This window comes from Leptonychotes weddellii, chromosome 11, assembly GCF_054177405.1.
Source record: "Leptonychotes weddellii isolate Sample4059 chromosome 11, ASM5417740v2, whole genome shotgun sequence".
In the NCBI taxonomy this organism is placed as follows: Eukaryota; Metazoa; Chordata; class Mammalia; order Carnivora; family Phocidae; genus Leptonychotes; species Leptonychotes weddellii.
Window position 1 is genome coordinate 94,975,964 of NC_138379.1, and position 11,086 is coordinate 94,987,049.

Genomic DNA, 11,086 nt, shown 5'->3' on the forward strand with positions numbered 1-11,086 from the left:
TAAACTTTCTCTTAAATTAAAACCCTAAACATGCATTTTTCACTGATCTGGTATAGAACCCAGGTCATATTCCTTGGTATGGGCCCATTGACTGGGTTACTCACGTTTTTTCTTGAATAAGTCACACCAATAGTACATCATTTATTCTTTCCAGTGTCCATTTCTTTAGGTTGTTGGAGAACTTAAATACACTTACAAAGTAATCTGAGTGCTGAATCTTTCCAAATTTTTATCCTTCTCCATCCCCATTCTTTTAAATTGTTAGTCCCACATATTAAGGCAAATTCTTCCTTCCTTCATCCTCTCCCACCTTCCCTCCCACCCCCTCCCTTCCTTCCTTCCTTTCTTCCTTCTAAATGACCAGACTTGATGGAGTCTTTTCAAAACCTCCAACTTGGTTCTTAGAAACAGCAGCTTTCTTTTTTCCCTTGCTCCTATTTCAACTATTTACATATTTGTTAATTCAATTACAGCGTAACAATAGTAAGTGCTGCTGGCATGCATGAGCTGGGGAACTATTGCTGGAACCTTGTAAACATTACTTAACTGCTGGGAGCATTAAAGCTGGAGTGTCCTGGAGAGCATCATGCTAACGCTGAGAGCTCAGCAAGTGCAAGAATCAGGAGGACATGGAGGGAGGGCATGGGGGCTCCATCGAGAGAGCGTTGACTGAACATTATAATCACAGTGCCTATGTAATGACTAAAATAGCTTCTTTATTTTTCTCCGATGGCAACATATCACATTTTTGAAAATAAGAAGAAAAGTAGCACTGCTACTCTAAGCTTATATCATCATTAATAATTTGCTGTAGTTCCCTGCAGTCTTTTTGTGGTTACATACATTTTTATTTATAGACTTGGGATCATATTGGAGGTACAGTTTCATTTGTTTTTTTTTAATCAGTGATTTATACTATGGGTATTTCCTACATTAAATATTTTTCAAGATGTACATTTTTAATGATTTCATGGAATTACATCTGGATTTCACTAAAATTTTCTGATTGCATATTATAGTATGTTTATTTCTAAGCCCTTCCTTCAGTAAGTTTAAAGGCGAAGTAATACCAGAGTAAATAAAAACATGGACATTATAATCAAACCCACTAGTTATAGAACATGACACATAGTGTAAATGCCTAAAAGTATTAATGATAAATACATATGAATATAAATATATAAATATTTATAATTTTTCAAACCTACATTTTGGGTAATGATTGGATTTGCATTATTCTTATAAATGAATTTGACAGGAAATAATATGTTATCAGATATATTATATTGAGTCTTGTCATCAAAAAACATCTGCACGTTATCTTCCAATCTATTTAGGTTTTCCTTTAGATCCCTCTATTAAGTTCTGTAGTTTCTTTGATATAGGTTGTGCATATTTCTTCCTATTTCCAGGTATTAATATTTCTGTGATTATTGTACAAAGAAACTTTCTTTACTCTTACATTCTGATTTGCTAAATTGTAAGCTTTCAAACTTTAATCTTAGTTTTTAATAGTTTCCTAGTTAACTTGTTTTTCTAAGGGCTATTTAACACAAGTGGTCATTACAATTGAATATGGACTAATAAAAGGTCCAAAAAGATAAGAAAGAAATTTCCAAACTAGGCAAATTTCATAAAGACACCCCTGCCTGTCCTGAGTCTGTTTCCCAGGTAACTGGAAACTATGTTCATGTTCATAGCACCTCATTCTCTCTTGGCCACATTGTAACTGACTCTTGATAGGTTGTAACACTGAATATCAACATGTCAGACCCATACTGCCTTTTTTTTTAATGATAAATAAATCTTTAGTCCTGAAAGGAAAATTATATACATATAATTGTGCATTTAAAAATGTTTATTCGAGTTAAAAAGGATCTAACTCAATATTTAGGCAGACCTGAACTGTAATTAAGTGCTGTCACCTACTTATAAAAAATAAATGTGAATTTAAGAGAATACAAAGAACAGAAGTCACACCAAACAAGCTCAGGGAAATGGAAGGACAAAGATAGAAGAGGAGAAGAAAATAAACACCTGAGTCCATGACTGACCAGACTGTAGGACACAGAACCAAAGTCAGATGCCCAGGTTCAGATCCAGCCTTACCACTCCCTTCAGGGTACAGCCACATTGTTCATTTTCTCTACGTCTCCCTTCCCTCGTGTGTAAAATGGGAATCATGACAGTATCCCCCTCATAGGCATTTGCCAGAATCAAATTAGTTAAACCAGCGATTTTCAAGGTGTGATCCATAAACCAGCAGCAACAGCCTGATCTGGGGGCTCATTAGAAATGCAGACTGTCGGCTCTACCCAGACCCACCAAATGGGATGCCGTCCAGCTCGTTCTGATGTGTGTGCGAAGGTGTGAGAAATCAAGTTAAACGTGAAGAATGTAGAGCAGTGCCTAGCACATAACACGCATTCAAATGGTAACTACTGTTATCAGCAAACCTTTGTAAGCTCTTCCAGAGCATTTTACTACCTCCTTATTTATTTGAAAACATCTATTTTTGAAAGAAACAAACAAAAAATAATTGACCAGATTAATTTGCACACAAGACAAAAAGGAAATAAGCAGAAACGAACCTCAGACTTCAGAGTGGGAAACATGAGGGAGTCTGTTAGTCTCATAAGCGAGCTTGGCTTTTCTTCTGTCCTCACTTCAGACCCCGGTCTCAGTTCCGAGACCTGAGCTCCACCCCTTTGTTTTCCTGCATTGTACCTGCGCCTCCATGAATAGTCCCTTTCCATTCTCCTGGGTTATTGGGTCTGATGTGCCATGTTCCCTGCGGCACCGGAATTCATCTTCAAGTCGCTTCCAGTACACACACTTTAACTGGGATCCTGGGGATGCTCATGTATTTAAGGAGCAGAGGCAGACCTCTGACAAAGGAAACTGAGGCAAGGCAAACTATCACGTGCCGACTTCAGCTTACCTCTGTTGGCCTTGGTGGCAGCGTTGGGTGGAGAGCAAGGCGTTGGCGGTCGAATGACCGAGTGGGGAAAACACCCCCTTGTGTTTCTCCCTTACTCTCCCACGACCACCACACTCAGAATATTTCTGGCACCATATGTGTGGGTCTTGCTTTTGGTTTTTGCCCTCACAACAAGTAACTCTCTGTGATACCAGCTGGGTGTTTTGCAATTTAACTGAATTCTGACACGATCTACCTGGACATAGCGTCAGCTCCCACAGGTAAGGGTTCAGACCCAAGACCCTGCTCCCTACTTCAGACACCAGCTGCAAATAGAGGGTCCCCAGGTTACCCTCAGCGTCTGTATGACATGGTACAGAATGGAGGTTGCCATTTAACACTCCTCCTCGGGTTCGGTCATTAGCTAGAACAGCCCACAGGACTAGGGAAACACATTTACCAGTTTATTAGACAATAAAAGATATGATAAAGGATACAGATGAGCTGTCAGATGAAGAGAGACAGAGGGCGAGGTCTGGAAGGGTCCCGAGCACAGGGGCTTCTATCCCCATTGAGCTGGATTGTAGCATGTACACCCTCCCAGCACTGGAAGCTCTCCAAACTCCATCCTTGGTGGGATTTTTACGGAGGCTTCATTATGTAGAATGATCGATCATTAACTCAATCTCCAGCCCCTCTCCCCTTCCTGGACGTTGGGCGTAGGACCAAAGGTTCCAAGCTCCTAATCATGGCTTGGTCCTTCTGGCAGTCAGCCTTCATCCTGAAGTTATCAGGTAGCCCAATGATAGTCACCTTATTAGAAGGAAATTGATCCTATCACTCAGGAAATTTCAAGGGTTTGGGGGCTCTGTATCAGGAACTGGGGGCAGAGACCAACAAATAATATTTTCTCTCATTTCACAACCACTAAGTCAACAAGTATGATTACACTGACTGTGGAGCTAGCTACCTGGGGCCTTAGATTTCCTAGTGTCAGTATGGACCATGCACACCACCACCGGTGACTTTTCAACACCCTAGCAACGCCGTAGAAAAGCATTCATTCCCTGCATGTGTCCCTCAGTCTGAGTGTGCTATCTCCCTGCTTGTCCTAGCGGGGACCTGCAGGGGAGACCGTCCCTTCACCATGTCCCAGGAACTAAGCCACGATCTTCTGTAAAGCAGCATCCAAATGAGAGCAATCTATTTGCAAACACGTTTCTTTGAGCTAATTCTTTGTTGTTGTTGGCTCACCTAGTTGTTTGAACAGTATTACTGATTTTTTTTTTTTTTTGTCCTACCTTACTTTCTTTGGGCTGATTCTCATCTAACTGCTGCAAAGAGGAACCTTGAAAATTCTTGGTGACTAAAGTAACCAATAAATTATGTCTGTGGCTAAACCCCCAAATGATCCTCATCACTTTGCTGAAGTTGATTTGGTTTTCTGCATCTAAGTAAGAATCTCATTAACTTTTAAACACATATGAAAGATGTGTATCATGTCATGCTATTTCAATTTTTAACGTCTATTTTTTCGTGGTTTGAATGGAAATATGAACAACAGTGTCAAATGGGAACGAAAACTTTTAAACAATTTTCCTTAGAGAGCCACCTTCCTTCCATGTCAAAGATGTTCGAGCTGTTCTTCCAACATCTCTACACTGTCCAAAGCCTGCTCTCAATCCTGTTATGAGCCCTGAGCGCACTGATTGGTGGAGCCTCCCATTCACGCCCTTGGTGACTAATTGTGCTAAATGAGCAACACAGTGAATTCCCAAAATGCCTACTGCTGCATACTATGCCTTCACCTTGCTAAATATTGGTGGTGTTCCACCTGCGTTTCTAACGTAAAGGCATTTAAAAAATTTTTTTTTCTATGAAGTACTTATAAAGATTTCAGACATCTAATTTTGGTGATTCCTTCGTATCCATTTCTAGTAATTCTGAAAATGTTAATAATTGCAAACTCTTTATACTTCAGAAAAGCTAATATATGCAGGGCGCCTGGGTGGCTCAGTCTGTCGAGCACCTGCCTTCGGCTCAGGTCATGAGCTCAGGGTCCTGGGATCGAGCCCCTGCTCGGCGGGGAGTCTGCCTCTCCCTCTGCTGCTCCCCCTGCTCCTTGTCTCTCAAATAAATAAAAAATATATATATTTTTAAAAAGCTAATATATGTGAGTAATAAAACGTTGTTATGTGAGTCCCAGTCTGAGCCCAAAGGCCTAAGAAGGGGGAATGCCAAAGTCCGGGGACAGGGGAGATGGGCATCTCAGCGTAAGCAGAGAGCACATGTGCCCCGTCCCTGCCTTTTTGTTCCGTGTGGGCCCTCAACACGTGGGATGATGCCTGCCCGCATTGCTGACGGCAGGGCTGCCGACGCCACCCTCTTGGGGAAGCGCTTTCATGGCAACACCCGGAGGGGATGTGAGCCCTGCCCAGTCGACATGAAATTACCCATGGCGCAGTGCCTTCACAACGCTCCCTGAGAAAGGGCTTTCTATCTGTAATTAATTTCTCCAGGGACTAGCAGCTCCCTACCATCAAAGGCAGTCCTTTCAGGTAGGACAAAGCCCATGTCTCCAAGGGGGAAGTGAGTGTGTGCACGGGGCTGTCTAGCTCTGTTTTGTTCCTGGTTGTGTGGTCTCTCTAGAACAGGGTATGTTCTGGTGACTCAACGGAGGTTTTTGTTTATGCTACAGAGAGTCAGAGGAATAACTGGTTTTATCGGAACAGCATCTTTCAGATCCTGTCTCCTTTTTCTTGAAGCAAGGTTCAAAATCTTCCTTTTCATGCCTCCCATACATGGGAAACAGCGGGACTGTTCTCCAGTTGAATAGGTATTATTCTTTCCAGGGCAAGAGTCCAAAACAGAAGCTGGCCTTTCAAGCTGCCTTTCTTCTTTTCCCTCTAAATGCCACGTTCCTGAAGCCTCCTCTCCAGCCCTCCGTCCTTACTCATCATCCACACGCGTGGTTTCCCCAGTCTCCTACACACGATGACTCCTGCCTCCAGCTCAGACGCCTGTCTTGAGCTCAGAAACTGTTTATGCCACATCCATCTGCATGACGGAGGATATTCAGACTGAATGTCTACATACTTGCTCTCTCCTGTGCTGGTGGATTATCCCACCCAAACCAACACCTGCAGGTTATGTGGATCTCCTGAAACTCACAGCCTACATTCACTCAATTAGCTGCCTTGTTCTCTCCAACCTCTCCAGCATCCCAGGGCCTTAGTAATAATGGTGTTCAGCCAATGAGAACGACTGTTTGCCAGAAACTCTGCTAGACTTTGTACATATATTTTTATTTAATCCCTCACAAAACACTGAAGGAGAGTGATGCTATTCTATCTTACCCATGAAGAGCCTCCACACTGTTCTCCACAGTGCCTGCACCAATTACACTCTTCCCAACAGTGGGTGGTCTTCCCTGTCCTCCACGTCCTCACCAGCACCGGCTGCCTCTTGTCCTCTCGATCCTAGCCATTCTGACAGGTGTCAGGTGACATCCCACTGTGGTTTTGGTTTGCAGTTCCCTGATGATGAGTGAGGTCCCGGGCCTTTTTATGTACCTGCTGGCCATTTGGATGTCTTCCTTAGAAAACGCCTATTTGGTCCCCTGCCCAGTATTTAATTACATTTGTTGTTGATGTTGTTACTGAGTTGTTTGTTACATATAGCTTGGATATTAGTCCCTTATGAGATACATTATTTGCAAATATTCTCTTCCATTACATAAGGTGCCTTTTCATTTGTTGATTATTTCTTTTGTTCTGCAGAATCTGTTTAGTTTGATGTCATCCCACTTGTTGATTTTTGCTTTGTGGTTTGTGCTTTTGCTGTTATATTATAAAATCATTGACAAAATCACTTTTTCCTCTATGTTTTCTGGGAGCTTTTTTGCTGTTTTCTTCTAGAAGTTTATGGCTTTGGGTCTTATATTTAAGTCTGTAATCTTTTTGAACTAATTTTTGTGAGTGGTGTAGGTAGTGGTTCAGTCTCATCTTTCTGCTCATGGTTATCCAGTTTCCCCCAACTGAAGAGACTGTCCTTCCCCCATTGAGTACTCCTGACCCCCTTGTCAAATATTAGTTGATGCTATACATGAGGATTTATTCCTGGGCTCTCGATTTTGTTCTTTTGGTCTGTGGGTCTGTTTTTATCTATATCATACTGTTTTGATTACCATAGTATAGTTTTGAGATCAGGAAGTTCAATATCTTAAGCTTTGTTCTTTTTTCTCATAGTTGCTTTTGCTATTTGGAGTCTTTTGTGGTTCCATACAAATTTTAGAATTGTTTGTTCTATTTTTGTGAAAAATGTCTTTGGGATTTTCATAAGGATTGCAGTGAATCTACAGATGGCTTTGGCTAGTGTGGAGATTTTAACAATATTAATTCTTCTGATCTGTGAACATGAGGTATCTTTCCATTTTTTGTGTCTTCAGTTTCTTCCATCAAAGTCTTGTGGTTTTTATTGTAGGTATCTTGCCCTTCCTAGGTTAGTTTTATTCCCACATATTTTATTGTTTTTGTTGCTATTAAGAATGGGACAGTTTTCTTTATTTCTTTTTCAAATATTTTATTGTTAGATAATTTCTATTGTATAGAAATGTAACTGACTTTTGTTATGTTGGTTTCGTATCCTGTGACCCCTGAATTCATTCATTAGTTCCAACAGTATTTGGGTGGAGCTTGAGGATCTTCTATATGTAAGATCATGTCGTCTGCAAACAAAGACAGTTTTGCTTTTCTTTTTCTTGCCTGACTGATAGAGTTTGGACTTTCAGGGCTATGGGTCAGCAGTTGTTCTGTCTTGGTTTTCTCAGTGGCTGGAGCTGCTGGGCTGGTCCGCAGGGCAGGGTCCCACCACGCGGCGGCTTCTGGTAGCCTGAGCCGCTCGGCCTCGCTCCTCGTTCTCCCTGTGTGTTGCCTTTGTTCAGCTGGAGAAGCTGAAGCAAGGCCTTTGTGCACTGCCCCAGAAAGCTGGGCTGCTCACCCCGCTCATCCTGTCCTTTCCTGGAAAGAGAATTCTTTCTAACTGGGGAGTTCCCTCTTGCTGCTCAGCAGGGCCCGCTTGGTGGATGGGACAATGCGGGCAAAACAAAGCTATCTTCCTCTGCTTCTTGTGTGATTATTTTCAGGGTTTGTTTGTTTGTTTTTTCATTGTGTTGCTCAAGTTTCTTACGTGGACTTCAGAGTTCTTCCCCGAGCTGTTTTTGTTCATGGATAGCTTTTTATTTTTTTTTTATGAGAGAGAGAGAAAGCATGCATGCGGGGAGTGGGGAGGGGCAGAAGGAGAGAGAAAACCTCAAGCCGTCTCCCCGCTGAGCGCAGAGCCCAACACAAAACACGGGCTCGATCTCATGACCCTGAGATCATGACCTGAGATCGTGACCTGAGCTGAAACCGAGTCAGACACCCCACCAACTCAGCCACCCAGGCGCCCCCCTGGATAGCTTTCTAACTAACTGTGCAGGGCAAGACTGGGGGCTCCTGCATCACTATGTTGATCCTATTTCGCTACTGATTGCTTCGCCATCTACTGCTCAAAATAAGAAGGGTTTGAGATGCTGACAAGAGAGTTGTGCAAGGGGTGTGACTGGGAAACCTGAAAGAGCGGCACCATGTAGTTAGCATCTGTTGGGATGTCAGGGTTTTATAGCTCACATGTCAGTGAAACAGGTGGGAGATCACCAGGGGCCAGGATGCTGTGATTAAAGATGGCCCCCTCAGTGTAAGACAACACGGCCGTGAGCACCTGTGAAGGCAACTTTCTTTTTTTTTTTTAAAGATTATATTTATTTATTTGACAGAGAGAGACACAGCGAGAGAGGGAACACAAGCAGGGGGAGAGGGAGAAGCAGGCTTCCCGCGGAGCAGGGAGCCCGACACGGGGCTCCATCCCAGGACCCTGGCATCATGACCTGAGCCGAAGGCAGACAACTTAACGGCTGAGCCCTCCAGGCACCCTGAAGGCAACTTTCTGACCTTGGCAGTGTCATTTCTGAAAACGCCTCCCTCAGAGTTCACATCCTACCAGTACTAATACCTGAAGGGGTTTAGAGAAATACTGGCTAATTAGATTTCAACTCTCCTTTATGCTCGTGGAGACTCAGTTGAGAAAATACACAAAGGTGTGAGAGAGATTATTTGTTTTAATCTTGGGAAAACACTGGATTAGAGACTGTGTCTTCAGAGCCCCTGTTAGCCTTCCTAAAACCTTCTCCCCACAAGTCTTGATTCTGGGACGACCAATCTGATGGGGAGAGAGGCCAGCATGCAGACAGGCTTTCCAGAGACAGACAAGCCTTTGAACTGGCCTCTAAAAAGCTGGCCTGAGCTCTAACCTGTTTATTACACAAGGTAAGTCAGAGCACCCTTTCCTGAAAGGAAGTAGATATGGAAAGAGAAAAAGGTAGGGAGGGAGGGAGGGAGAGATGCTAAGACCTGAGCTTTGCATGCTCACTCGCTTCTCTCAGAGTTCCTCCTCAGATAGGCTCTCTTCCTCTCTTAAGTGAAAGAGAAACATCACGCAAGAGCAGCTCTAGTAGAAAGCTACCCCTGGCAATTTGAGGACAGAGGAGTGGCTGCCTCGAACTGTCTCTGGCATCTACCACACTGTTTCTTCCTTCTGTATCTTTGTCCATATTGTGATTTCTGCCTGAAACAGTTTTCTCGACTTCTTTCCTAGAACATCTACCACTTACCTCTGGTTGGGTCCCTCACTATCCGCTCCATATCCATCCAACTCAGGGGTAGAGGTTCCTTGGGACCCCCAGCTAGCACAGTTTGTTGTATTATAAGTGCATGTTCTCTGGTCTGTATTCCTTACTGTTTTTCTATGCTTTCCCTTATATTGAAAGTTCAGTCAGACTCACGTCAGTTATCATTGTACACCTAGTACCTACTGTAATGTGTGGTTGGCAATTAATGAACATTTATTGAAGTGGAACCTGAAAATGGGATGTCATGCAATGATCATTATCTTTTAGCATGGAGGTGACTTAAATTAATTTTCCTTATGATAAATGTTTTCCTTTATGGTGTTTGAGCTGTTCTAAGTTTGAATTCTTGATCTACCTTAGAAGGAAATTTATAGCTTAAATGTATCTATCTATTAGGACAGAGGAGACTGTTAAGTGAATGATCGAAGGTCCTACTCACTACAAACTCCCCTGTACTTCCAAGCTTGCAGGGATGCCAAGCAGAAGTAGAATGAAGACCAGCTCCCCTGCATCTTTTAAGTCTCTACGGATAGCATTAAAGATGCCATCACTTACCTCCGACGTGGTTTATTATCTTGGCTGGGGAGAGGGTATAGTTTTAGAAGCTTCTCATTGGTGCTTCTCACCCCAGAGGTCAAGAAACCAATATGGGGTTTATGCCAATTGCTAAGAATGACGTTTTAGTTATAGACTTGGTGACCAGGAAAGTGACCACCATATGGGTCCTGGACTGTTTTATTATCCAGCTTCCATATGCTGCCACTCTAAGAGTGGGACTATGACGATGCTTTGGGTCTCTAGGTATCAGTGTGAATTTGAGCCCTGTGTCTAATAGTCTCGAAGCACAGTTGCTCAAGTAAATGGCTGTAGATACTCTGGGGAAAACGGTCCAAAACATAACTGTGCCATGGTATAGATGTGTCCTTCCTCGTGGAGATCCAGCCTCTTTTTCAAAGAAAGTGGGTCTGAAAATTGGCTGAGATCTAGAAGCTACGTAAAACACTGTGAATTTATAGTGATGAGTTCCTTTGGCCTTCTGATGATTTAATTCTTGATTTCTTTTGATGTGCAGATTGAGTATTACCCTTCCTGGCTGCCTACTTTGCCCACAAGAACACCGTATTGTGTTCGCCAAATCCATAATTCTCTGTAGCTCAGACACAACCGGATGACGTTTCTAACTTTGCCACACGTTATGATAATTGCCTCCACCTGTCTTGTGATTGTTACATGTCGTCATCTGCCCACTGCTGTCTCAGTGCCTAGCATCCCCATTGCGATCGGTGAACTCAACACCCCAAGGGCTTCTCCTGCTATCAGCCTTGGTCTGTAGGGAAGAGCCACTGCTGAAGTTCTTAGTGATGCCTTGGGAGACCGTGTGTTCTCTGGGCTGACAAATAAATAACATTTTCTCCAAACTGTGGCTTTTTTTTTTTTTT

General features: G+C 42.9%; 1 long non-coding RNA gene and 1 pseudogene across 1 annotated transcript in view; one reads left to right on the top strand and one right to left on the bottom strand.

Moving 5' to 3' along the window:
• LOC145716357 (uncharacterized) overlaps nt 1–11,086 on the bottom strand; it is a 129,073-nt gene that overhangs the window by 83,108 nt on the left and 34,879 nt on the right. The gene's annotated exons all lie outside the window — the stretch shown is intronic.
• Nucleotides 4,700–11,086, top strand: part of LOC102734647 (UMP-CMP kinase pseudogene) — an 8,325-nt pseudogene continuing 1,938 nt past the window's right edge.